Here is an 11,360-nt window from a genome sequence, read left to right as displayed (position 1 = left end):
TTTGATGGGATTAAGTTCAGCTAGGTTGGGCTAGGTGTGCTCTGAGACCAAAAATCTCCTGGAAGGTGGAGCAGAATGGAAGATCTCCACGGCTTTGACCAGGCTGTCGGCTCCCTCTCCAGCTCTTTCCCCAACATCTGTGATTGATGCTCCGAGTTTGGCATTGCCCTGCCCACAAGGTACACCAACCAGACCAGCTCCTTTGCCCGCCCAAAGGTTTCCACTGCTACTGGAGGCCCAGCACTCTAGGTGAGGGGGGGATGGGTCCTGGGACCTTCCTTCTGCCTTCCCCTTTAACCTGAGTGTTCTCAGATTCTGGCTTTTCGGGGGGTGGGGGTGGGGGCATACCTTTTGAATTAAGTTCAGCAGTAGTGTTCCTTGTCTCTGTCTTGTTGTTAAGTTTGATTTTCAGTCCCCTAGGAGCATTCAGTTTGTGATTGGTAAGGAAGGATTTTCAGAGGTCTGAACTTCTGCTCCTTCTATGCAGCCATCTTGACTCTGCACAAGTTACTTTATTATTCATAGCCTTCTTAAGAGATTAAACCACAAAAGGGAGAAGAGGAGGAGAACCATAGTGGATTTGAGATGAAAGATTTATTAGAGCTGCTATTGTGAATGGGATAGGAAATTAATTAGGGAGATGTAAAAGAATTGCCTTGCCACAGTGAGAGCCTAACTGAGATTATGTGACAAATTTTGGTGAATTCAGTCAGCACAATTTTGTAATTTTTCTCTAATTCTATTCAGCAACATATGTAAGGAAGGAAGGCAGCAAAAGGTGAGGGTGATCTAGGACCAAGGTTGAGCAGGGTAAGATCAGTAATAGGATAAAAGGGGCAAGGGAGTTGAAAAAAGAGGACAAAATAGAATTGAACTGGTTCATTAAGTGATCTTAAGTGGAAAGGGAAAAGGATAAAACCAGTGCATGGAGTAATACCTTGGAGAAAAGGTGAAGGATGGAGAGATTGGAGGTCACAGGGAAACAAAGAATAGAGGAAGAGAGAGGTGGAAAGACAATAGATTGTGGTTATATAAGGGTATTTGAGAGTTCATGATTGTGGAAGTGGAGCATTTGCAGGTGATGACAAGATCAAGGGTATGTCTGTTTATAGCAGAGGTAGGGTGGAGGAAAAAAAAACAGGTCATGGGGAATGCTTAAGTTTAAGAACTGCATCAACCTGAATTAAAGAGAATTACCAAAGTAGCAATAATAAAGGGTCTTTGAGTCAAGAAGAGAGGGAAATCTTGGGTGCCTCACAGCACCAAGGTGGATGGATATTCAAGAGGGGTACTCAAGAGGGGCAGGATTAAATGGTCTCATGGGAAACATAGCCTGGAGAAGCTGTTATATAAGATGTTTCACATCAAAACAGAAAGTTCAGCAAAAAGGTTAAAAGCAACTGGGAGGGGCATCCTGAGTTTGAGGAGGTGAAAGGGTTGTATGATCACTCTCAGTTAACTTGTGACTCTGGAAATGGGACAAAATTAGCTAGTAGACAGCAGCTACATTCAACTAGAAGGTGAAGATGTTTGAGGGAGCATCAATATGCATGTAGGAGTTTCCTAGAAAGAGAACAAGAGTAAGGGAAACCAAAAAGACTGAGCCAATCACTGAATCCATTGTGGAAAGAAGGGAAATGTCCTGGAGGTCAGTAGAAAACAGCTGCCAGAATTTTGATTGAATGGTAAGTATGGTTTGAATGAATCTCAAAGGATAAGTTACTGAATGATTGTGGCAGAGGATAATCTTAGAAATGGTAATGGACACAAACGGAAAACAGGGCTTTTAAAGCTCTTTGTATTCTGGCATCTTCCTGTTTTTCAAGTCTAAAATCCTCTTCCTCATCTAAGCCTCCTTGCTTTCCTTGGATTCCTTCAAGACTCAGCTAAATGTCCACCTTTTGCAAGAAGTCTTTTCCAGTCATCCTTTTCTATGAAACTACTTCCCCTACCAATTTGTATACAACTTGTTTATATACAATCTTGTGTACATCTTGTATGTGAATTGTCTTCCCCACTAGATTAGATGCTGAGCTTCTTGAGAGTAGTCTTTGTTCTCCTTTCTGTGTATCCCCAGTCCTTAGCAAGGTGCTTAACACACAGTCTGTACTTAATTGATTGACTGAACACACTTTGATGTGAGGTCCAGGACTCACTATTGAAAGTGCAACCAGGGGACAGCTGGGTTGTTCAGTGGATTGAGAGCCAGGCCTAGAGGCAGGAAGTCCTAGGTCCAAATCTGGCCTCAAACACTTCCCAGCTGTGTGACCCTGAGCAAGTCACTTGATCCCCCCCATTGCCTAGCCCTTACCAGTCTTCTGCCTTGGAGCCAATACACAGTATTGACTCCAAGACAGAAGGTAAGGGTTTAAAAAAAAAAGAAAGAAAGTGCAACCAGTCCTAGAAAGGCAGTGAGAGCCAGAAGATAAAATGAATGAAAAAAAAAGTAATGATTTATGATGAAAGTAAGTTTGTTACCTATTAAGCATGCATTCTAGAGATCATGGTGGAAGGGATGGCTAGCTTTAAAGTGTGACATTGAGGGGTGAGTATTGGGTTGCAGGGGAGGGGGAATGGAAATAAGAAAATAAGTTGGGGGATCGGGAAACAAAATTTGAATAATGAAAGCTGGAGTTTCAGAAACATAGAGATTTTGATAGAGTTTGACTTAATCATAGAAAAATAAATTCATGATGATTTGTCAAGATTGTTAAATTCTCTATTGCCCAAATGAAGTTAAAATTCCTCATCCTAGTGCTTAGGGTAATCTGGCCTTAACCTACCTCTTCAGCCCTATACCCTACCTCTCCAACAATACAAATGCCTTGCTTTTGTTATGAGCATTTTAAATTTCCTTTTTATTAATCTTTATTCTTTTGAGATTCAGGACCATTTCTCCTTGTTAGCAAGTTATCAAGCTGAACCCTATTATATCCCTGACATAAGAGGGATTTAGTACTTCCTTAAGTAATTTAAATCGTTTCCCCTGGCTCTGACTGGATAGTTATCTTTGTGTCATGTAAATCTCCCCTTCTAAATTAGCCAATTATACATTTGAATATTAAAATTACCTTTTAATATGTAATGGAGGCTGTTTGTCTAGCTCTGTTTTCTGAAAATATTATGAAATCACTATATGTCATAAGTTATTTCTCTGACTCTGACATAATTTTACTCTATAAAAAGTTTCATTAGAAAGCTAATCTTGGCTCTGGGTTATTTTTCTGAGCTCTGAACTTGTGCTTAAACATAAGAAAACATAAATTTTAACCTGGACTCTCTGCATTGTTATAGTTATTTGGCAGTAGTTACCTGTCACATGAACCCTATAGGACCAGGTTGGTGAACGATGTCTCAGAACATGCCAGAGGGGGTTGATCCTTTTCCCCCTCTCCAACCATGTCTGAAGTGTGTGAAGACATTGATCACATGATCCATCTCTCTGCCCAGCAGCCCAATGAGAGTGCTTCCTCCCTCCCCTGTCTGGCATAAGAAGGGGGTGTCAAATGTAGCATGAGAGTTGTGGTTTGGGCACTCAGTCTCTAAGGTATCTAAAAGATTTGGCATCATTGCAATATAGGAATATTTTTCTTGTAAAACCTCAACCAAATAGACTAATAAATTCTAGTCAAAAAGATTTTTGCAATCACATAATCTCCCAAACTCATGTTTTATCTGATGTTGTATCTGAATCCTGGCCCTCCTATTCTTATTTCTGTCTGAATCTTACCTATTTATCTAACTTCAATTCAAATATTATAATCTGTACTAAAATGCTCCCCTATTAAACAAAGTATTCTCTCTCTGCATTGTTCTTATTATCTATACAGTTTTATTATATATTCTACACTCTGTTGACATGTTCTATTCTTGCTTAAATTTGCATGTTAATGTCTTGTCTACCCAAATAGACCCTAAGATCCTAAAAGACAGGAACTGTGTTTTGTACATCTTCATATTATTCCTAGTGTCTTAATAAAATAGTATTTAGAACTGGAAGGAACCTTAGAGATCCTCTAGTACCCCCATTTTGCAGATTAGGATAGAGACCTAGTTAAGCAACTTGTCCAACTCCTAGACCTATTTGTTATCCATTAATTTATAGATATTTGATCATTACATTTTAAAATTTAAATTAATGTGAGCTCTACCCCATTGTAATAATGGGCTTGAAAATCTTCTGCACTCACAATATAAATCCTAAGAAAACAACCTTACAGATTATTTTTTTTCCAATGGCAGCAAAGCTTATACTCAGCAAAATAAAATAATTATGCAAATGACTATGTAATCTGCATAGCTAATGCCAAGTCAAGAATCATTTATTAAGTGCCAGCACCACTAGGACTTCAAATAAAAACAGAAAAGATAGTCCCTGACCTCAAGGAGTTTACATTCCAATAAAGAAAGACAACATAAAAAAAAAGCTGAGGATGGGGGAAATGATGAAGATAGTTAGTTGGCTGAAGTTATGGTAGAGAAAGTTCAGTGAATCATGAGCAAAGCCTAGAGTGGAATGAAGACTTGGGTGGTCTGGACTTCCTCCTTAAAATGACAATTCTGGGAGAAATCAATCAGAGAGAAAATCTGAAAGGGCAGAGGGTACTTCCAATAGGAGCCATTGAGGAGGTGTCTCCCTATTTCTCTCCAATGTGTTGAAGAATAAACTAATATTCTTTCTGCCTTCTTGCCTCCACAAACTTGGTCATATTTCTTATGATCAACATTGGTGATAAATTCACCAGTAATTTTCAGTAGAAATTAGGAAATGTGCTCCTACTACCAGCCCATTTTTCTCCTTAACAAATGAGTCACTATGGGTTCAATTCTTTTGCTCCTAAATTAACCTTTCTTTGGGTTTTACTTCTTCAATAGCAGCTCTTTTTGTCTAATTTCATCCTATAATGGTCCAGGTGAACCATCCTGGGATCATGATCTTTTTTAAGCTTTAAGAGTTAAAAGTGATTTCGCTCTTTGCATTAATGGTAGACAGAAGATGGGGAATAGGGATAGGGGGACTAGGGAAAATGGAGATTTATATTTATCTACAATTGAGATTTAACATGAAGCCAAAAGCAATGAGAAAATAACTAAGGATTCACAATGTGAATTTTATATTTACTCCACCCTGCTTAGTCTTTAGAATTCTAGTAACCAGGAATGTATACACCTCTACTTAAGGATTAACTGTTGGGGAGGATGGCCTGTGACCGGCATGTGTTAACAAGTGACAAATCAGAAAAAACTGACTGACCCCCTGGGATGTCCTAAGTGTAAAAATAGACTTGAATCCAGGACTTCAATCCCCAGAAATCCTTGTTCCACTTCCCCATCTCACTGGGTTCTCACCTGGGCCGAGAGCAAAATCATCATTTAGAGGGTCTCCGCCCACGGCGGTCTCTCTGCTTCTTCTCTTCCTGGCTCAGCTGGCAAACAGATGTGTCTCATGATATGAGTGAAATTTGGGTGGGCCTCAAGGCCCACCTAGCATGTGCTTCTCTTGCTTGTATTTTCTTTAACCCTTGACCTTTAATAAACCTCATAAAAATAATACTCCTTGCAGAGAGAAACTAATTTCTATCTGCCTCAGTCTGCCCTAAATTTTAATCTTACAGTTTTGGCAACCACTTCAGAAAAGTGAAATATCTCAATCTTCTGATTCTTTTCTCTACTAAGTTCAGCTTTAAGAGCTAGTGCCTAGGAATTTTTTTGATCCACATTTCTCTGGCTGAGGTTTTTTACCCTTGCAAAACTGCTGCCCATTCCAGCCATTAGATAGCTCACAGGCTCACTCCAGACCTGTTGCATTTGCCTCCCACCTGGCCCCTGACTGCTAAGTTCTGCCTGGCTGTTTCTCTTGCTGCTGGTCCTGACCTCTCTCTCACTCACCCGGTCCCTGTTTAACCCAGATCTCGACCACCTGGTGACCTGCCTGACCAACAAACTCTAGCCTTGGAGCAGATCCACTCACCACTCTACCAGCTGGTAACAAATGGGGGTATTGGTTCCACGTGGGTGGATTGGAGGTAGGAGGGAGAGAGATGAGAGGGAAAGAAGAAAGGTTTTTTCAAGCAGGAACTTAAAAGCAATGGCTATTTTACAAGGATATCTTTTAATTGCATTGATCCTTTTATTGACTTCACCTGCATGTCAAGGAAAATATTCAGCTCTGTATAACCTTTTAGCTTTGAGAGCCAGGCCCAGAGATGGGAGGTCTCTGGTTGAAATCTGGCCTGAGACACTTCATGGACGTGTGGCCCTGAGCAGATCGCTTGGACCTCATTGCTTACCCCTTATCAATTTGCCTTCAGACAATAGACATTTAAATGGATAATTAATATTTTTTTAAAAAATACCACACACATCAAAGAAATTTAAAGAGATGAAAGGCTATATTTTGAGGCATTTCAGACTCCAATGATTTATAAAAAAAAAATCTGTATTTTGTTGCATTTTACTGATTGTTTTGTTTAAGATATAACTTTGTGATTTTAAGTTCATATATTACTGCATTCAATATTATTCTGTTACACTCAATCATTTTAGTGTACTGGGTTAACTACTGTTAAATTCTGTTGTTTTTCCCCTATAACTGTGCTGAACAAATATTATTGGATAAACCCATATATGAAAAAACAGCCTTTCTATTTTTGCCTTTGTAAATTGTCACAGAGGAGATAGATGGACTTCATCAGAACTGGTTACACTTGCTATAACAACCTTTGGGAAATTTAATGTGCTAAATATCTCAAACTGATTTTAAGGGTTTTTAAACATGATTTTTGGAATTTTTTTAAACAATCTCTGGTTATTTTTGCCTGCCCCTAACACAAGGTATAAGGCTAATTCTAGCTGAAGTGAAATACAATTATAACCCCCAACCTTCCTTCATTTCTAAATATGTGAATGGAAGTTGGGGCAGTTAATCTCAGGGCATTTGTACCCCTAAATAAGCCTCCAAAAAAGGAGCACCTCTTTATTTATATTCTTCAGCTCACTATTTAACTTCCACCAGAATGATATATAAATTTCTTGATTATGTTCTTAACCCAAGATGAGTTTTACTTTGTTTAAAAATATGTTTATTACCAAGGTTGAAAGATTTGCTATGATTATAAAAACTTGTGACAAATATCCATCAATTCATAGGTTTTAAAAAATGCCATACAGCAACTTATGTGAAACATGATAGTGTGTTTGTTTGCTATTGTAATTAATTGTGCTATTGAGAATTTTGGGGATATTGATATCTACATATTTGTACTACTGTTCTTTAAAATTGAAAAATGTTACCTTGTTCAATTCATTTGCTCATACTTATGGAGAGGAAATGGATCTCATTTTTGGTGAGAAAGTCTTGTATTCTATATTTTCTTAGCTGACACAGCATGTCAATGATTATAAACTATATTTTCTAATTTTTAAAACTCCTTTATTATATTTTTCTTGCATGTATAATATACTTTTTCAGTTTTTATTATTTTTCTCTCCTTTTTATAGTTGAAGCACATGTCATCAGCAGTACGATTTTCTTTAACTTTTTGATTTTTTAGTACTATAAGTTTAAAATAACATTTGCTAATGCATGCCCAAAAAGCTAGAGACTACAAAAATGATGCCACTAATTATTTTAAAAAAATTATGGGACTTTGCTTAATGATTCTATCTGATTCCAGGACAAGATATACACACAAGAGCCATTTCACAGAGCCATAGAAAAGCCAATCCAGGATGGATTGATGCACTTTTAGGCCAATACAAAGGTCTTGAACCTAGTATGAAAACTCGAGGTTACTGTGTTTATCATTGCTAGACATAGGCTTTCCTTGTGTCCACACTCACCCTGAAAATACTCGCAGACGAGTATCCCTGAAACCTTGACTCCAATAATCTGGTCCCCTACATAGTGTGTTACCTTTCTATAGTTCTGGCTACTGACTGGGTACATGAATCATTGCTTAGATCATTTTGATTGGGCCCTGATTCAAGGACCTGTTATAGATTTATTTTTTCTTTTTACTTGGAATTTTTACACATAAGACTTTGATAGTCTATATTTTCATCCAGAAATTTTTCTTTTTTATTTGGATTTTCTGATATCTTTTTAATATCTCTTGCCAATTGATTCATATACCTCATACCTCAGCCATGCATCCCTAAGTAATCCTGAATTTTTCAATCACCCTCTTAATGGGGAAATGTAAAATATCATTATTTAAATTGCAATGTTTAAATTCATTTTGAGAAGAATTTTAGGTAAAGAAAGATGCTACCTCTCTGAATCCAGAAACTGAACTTTTGAAGAAGACACCATGAAGAAGCCTCCAGACCACAAGCTGCACAAGAATGAACTTTGGGTGTAGTTGATTGAACATTTATTTGTATGTATACTTTCATGCCAGAAAGGGGACTTCCCCCATAACTGGCTTTTTGTCAGTGTGTCCAGCAATTATTGGTTTTGTTCTTTTTTTTTCTCTTATCCTCAAATTGTTGTAATGTTTAAATTGATTATGTTTTCATGATCCTTTTTGGGGAAACTTCTTTCCCCAATAATGATCAAACATGGGAATGTAAAAATAGACTTGAATCCAGGACTTAAATCCCCAGAAATCCTTGCTCCACATCCCCAGAGTGCTTTGTAATCTCACTGGGTTCTCACTATTTAGAGGGTCTCTGCCCACGGTGGCTCTCTGCTTCTTCTCTTCCTGGCTCAGCTGGCAAACAGACGCGTCTCATGATGTGAGTGAAATTTGGGTGGGCCTCATGGCCCACCTAGCATGTGCTTCTTTTGCTTGTATTCTCTTTAACCCTTGACCTTTAATAAACCTCATAAAAATAATACTCCTTGCAGAGAGAAACTAATTTCTACCTGCCTCAGTCTGCCCTAAATTTTAATCTTTACATAAGCCAAGCTTAAGCCACCATTGGTACATGTGAGACACAGGAAGTGAGGTAAAGAACTGCCTTTATATTTGGCATCACTTCCTGTGAGAGTGCCTCTTGGAGGCATTGGGAGCTTTTGGTGACTTTTGGCGTTCTTGTGGCTTTGGTGAACTTTGATGGTAGAGTTTACTGGGAAGAGCTCCGTAGCGTGGTTTAGGTGAGGTGGTTTCCCTGAAGGACCTTGGTGAATGGTGTAAAAATGGAGATTTTGAACCCTAGACTTCAATCCCCAGTGAGAAGGCTGACTCCCCTTTTCCTTGACCTTCTGAAGGCACTATCCTCCTAGGAGGCCCCTCATCTTGGAGGAGGCCTTGTGGCTGGAGTCGAACTAGATTTAATCTTCTGAGAAAGCCTTTTGGCTGTGGCCTCTGAACTCCCCTTGGCTTAAGCCAAACCAGAGTGGATCTTCTACTCTTTCCCTCCCCTCCTTCTTAATTACTTCCTTCTATTGTAAATAAACCACCATAAAATCCCATGCTGACGAGTATTTCATTGGGATTGAATTTAAATCCCTGGGGACCACTAATATAATTGTCTCAACCCCTCAATTTACCCTTAACAACAAGAACACAAATTTAGAGACTAAGAGATACATATTAAAATCAATGCAACAAGAAATCTAAGGATTAATATGAGAAAAGAAAAGGTCAATAGGCAGAAGAGTTGAAAGGGAGGAAAAGACGAGGTGATGTGTATAAGGACAAGCATTTGTAGAGTTGGTTCTATTTTTTAAACTCTTCCTAAATCATAGAAAGGAAGTAGCCACAAGGGGGTCAACCACTTATTTGCATTACCAAGCACAAAATGGAAGTAAAGAATCCTTTCAATTAATTCTGACATTTAGGAATAGGAACATCATTAACAAGTGGAGGGAATATTTTAAAGTTATTTCACTCTCTAACTTAGAGACAGATTTGGGCCAATGTTTCAATCAGTTAATTAATTAATTAGCCTCCAATTTTATTGCTATCAAAGAAAAAATATCAATATTGAACTCTGCACCTGGGGCAAAGGTCTGCTAGAATCAACTTTATTTTTTATTATCCTATATTCATTTCTAGTTTAGACACACTTTCTACCCCAACATTATTTGCAGTACATTTATAGCAATCTTGAATAAGAAAAAGATCATAAAGTTCAGAAGTCATTATCAATTCCTTCCTTGACCATTCCCCTTAAGTACAGAAAGGGCTTTCTTCCTATGATCAATAACTTAATCCTTAAATGATGAAGTGGAGTCTGCCGTTAGGTCAATGGAACTAATTGTGCGTAATAATCTTACCTTATTTGGAGATGAGTTAAGTTTGATCAATGTCCCTGAACTTTAGCATTAGTTCATTACCTTTAATACATGATCAAACAGAAATCTGGAAAGGGTTATTTCTTCACATTTCCAGTTGAATTAAAAATTATTTTCATTTGTCACCTTGGGCAAGTCATTAAATTGTTAGTTTCCATGGCATATAAGCACATAATGAATGTTTGATATCTACAAAAGAGGTAGTGCAAGTTTCTGGGGTTCCTTTCAACTCTGTATTTTTTTTAAAATACATATCTTGTATTAATAAATTCAGAGACAGATTAGATGTTTAGAGAAATTCTAAGGCTGCTAGGCATTATATTTTATTGGATCCATCTCTCTATTAAAAACTTCACAATTTAATAGAAATGAAGTCAAATGATTTTTTCTTTTGCTTTTGACAACACTAAGAGGATAATTATTCTAGAACAAGTTCAATGAAAAAATATATTTTCTAAAAAATCACTTCTATAGGGGGCAGCTGGGTAGCTCAGTGGATTGAGAACCAGGCCTAGAGAAAGGAGGTCCTAGGTTCAAATCTGACCTCAGACACTTCCCAGCAGTATGACCCTGGGCAAGTCACTTGAGCCCCATTGCCTAGCCCTTACCATTCTTCTGCCTTGGAGTCAATACAGTATTGACTCCAAGACAGAAGGTAAGGGTTTTAAAAAAAAATCACTTCTATTATCTGATCTGAGATTAAAACATAATCAGTCCAATTTCTTATATTTTCTATATGATAAATGCGATCCTGACTGAAATTCTGAGGCACTACAAATTCCCATCATTTTTTTAAATGCTTTGAAAAAGACTGTTAATTAGAATGTATTCACCAAAATATGAAAGGGTATTGATATTTCATTATTTTAAAAAAAGAGAAGAAAAAGGATTTTCTCCTTAACCTTCAGTAAACCAGAATATTAAACTAATCAACAGATCTCCATTCTCCTGGAACATTTTAATTAATAAATGTTTCATTATTTTACATTGAGCTCAGCTACTAAAATAAAACTGAACAATACGTAGTATTCCAATCACTTTGTTTTAAGAGAATGTTCAGAAAAGGAGCAACTCACTTGCCTTTGTTTTGTGGCATATTTGTGCTAATTATTTTAAA

The sequence above is a fragment of the Monodelphis domestica genome, chromosome 3, assembly GCF_027887165.1.
Source record: "Monodelphis domestica isolate mMonDom1 chromosome 3, mMonDom1.pri, whole genome shotgun sequence".
NCBI lineage: Eukaryota > Metazoa > Chordata > Mammalia > Didelphimorphia > Didelphidae > Monodelphis > Monodelphis domestica.
This window is presented reverse-complemented; position numbering follows the sequence as displayed.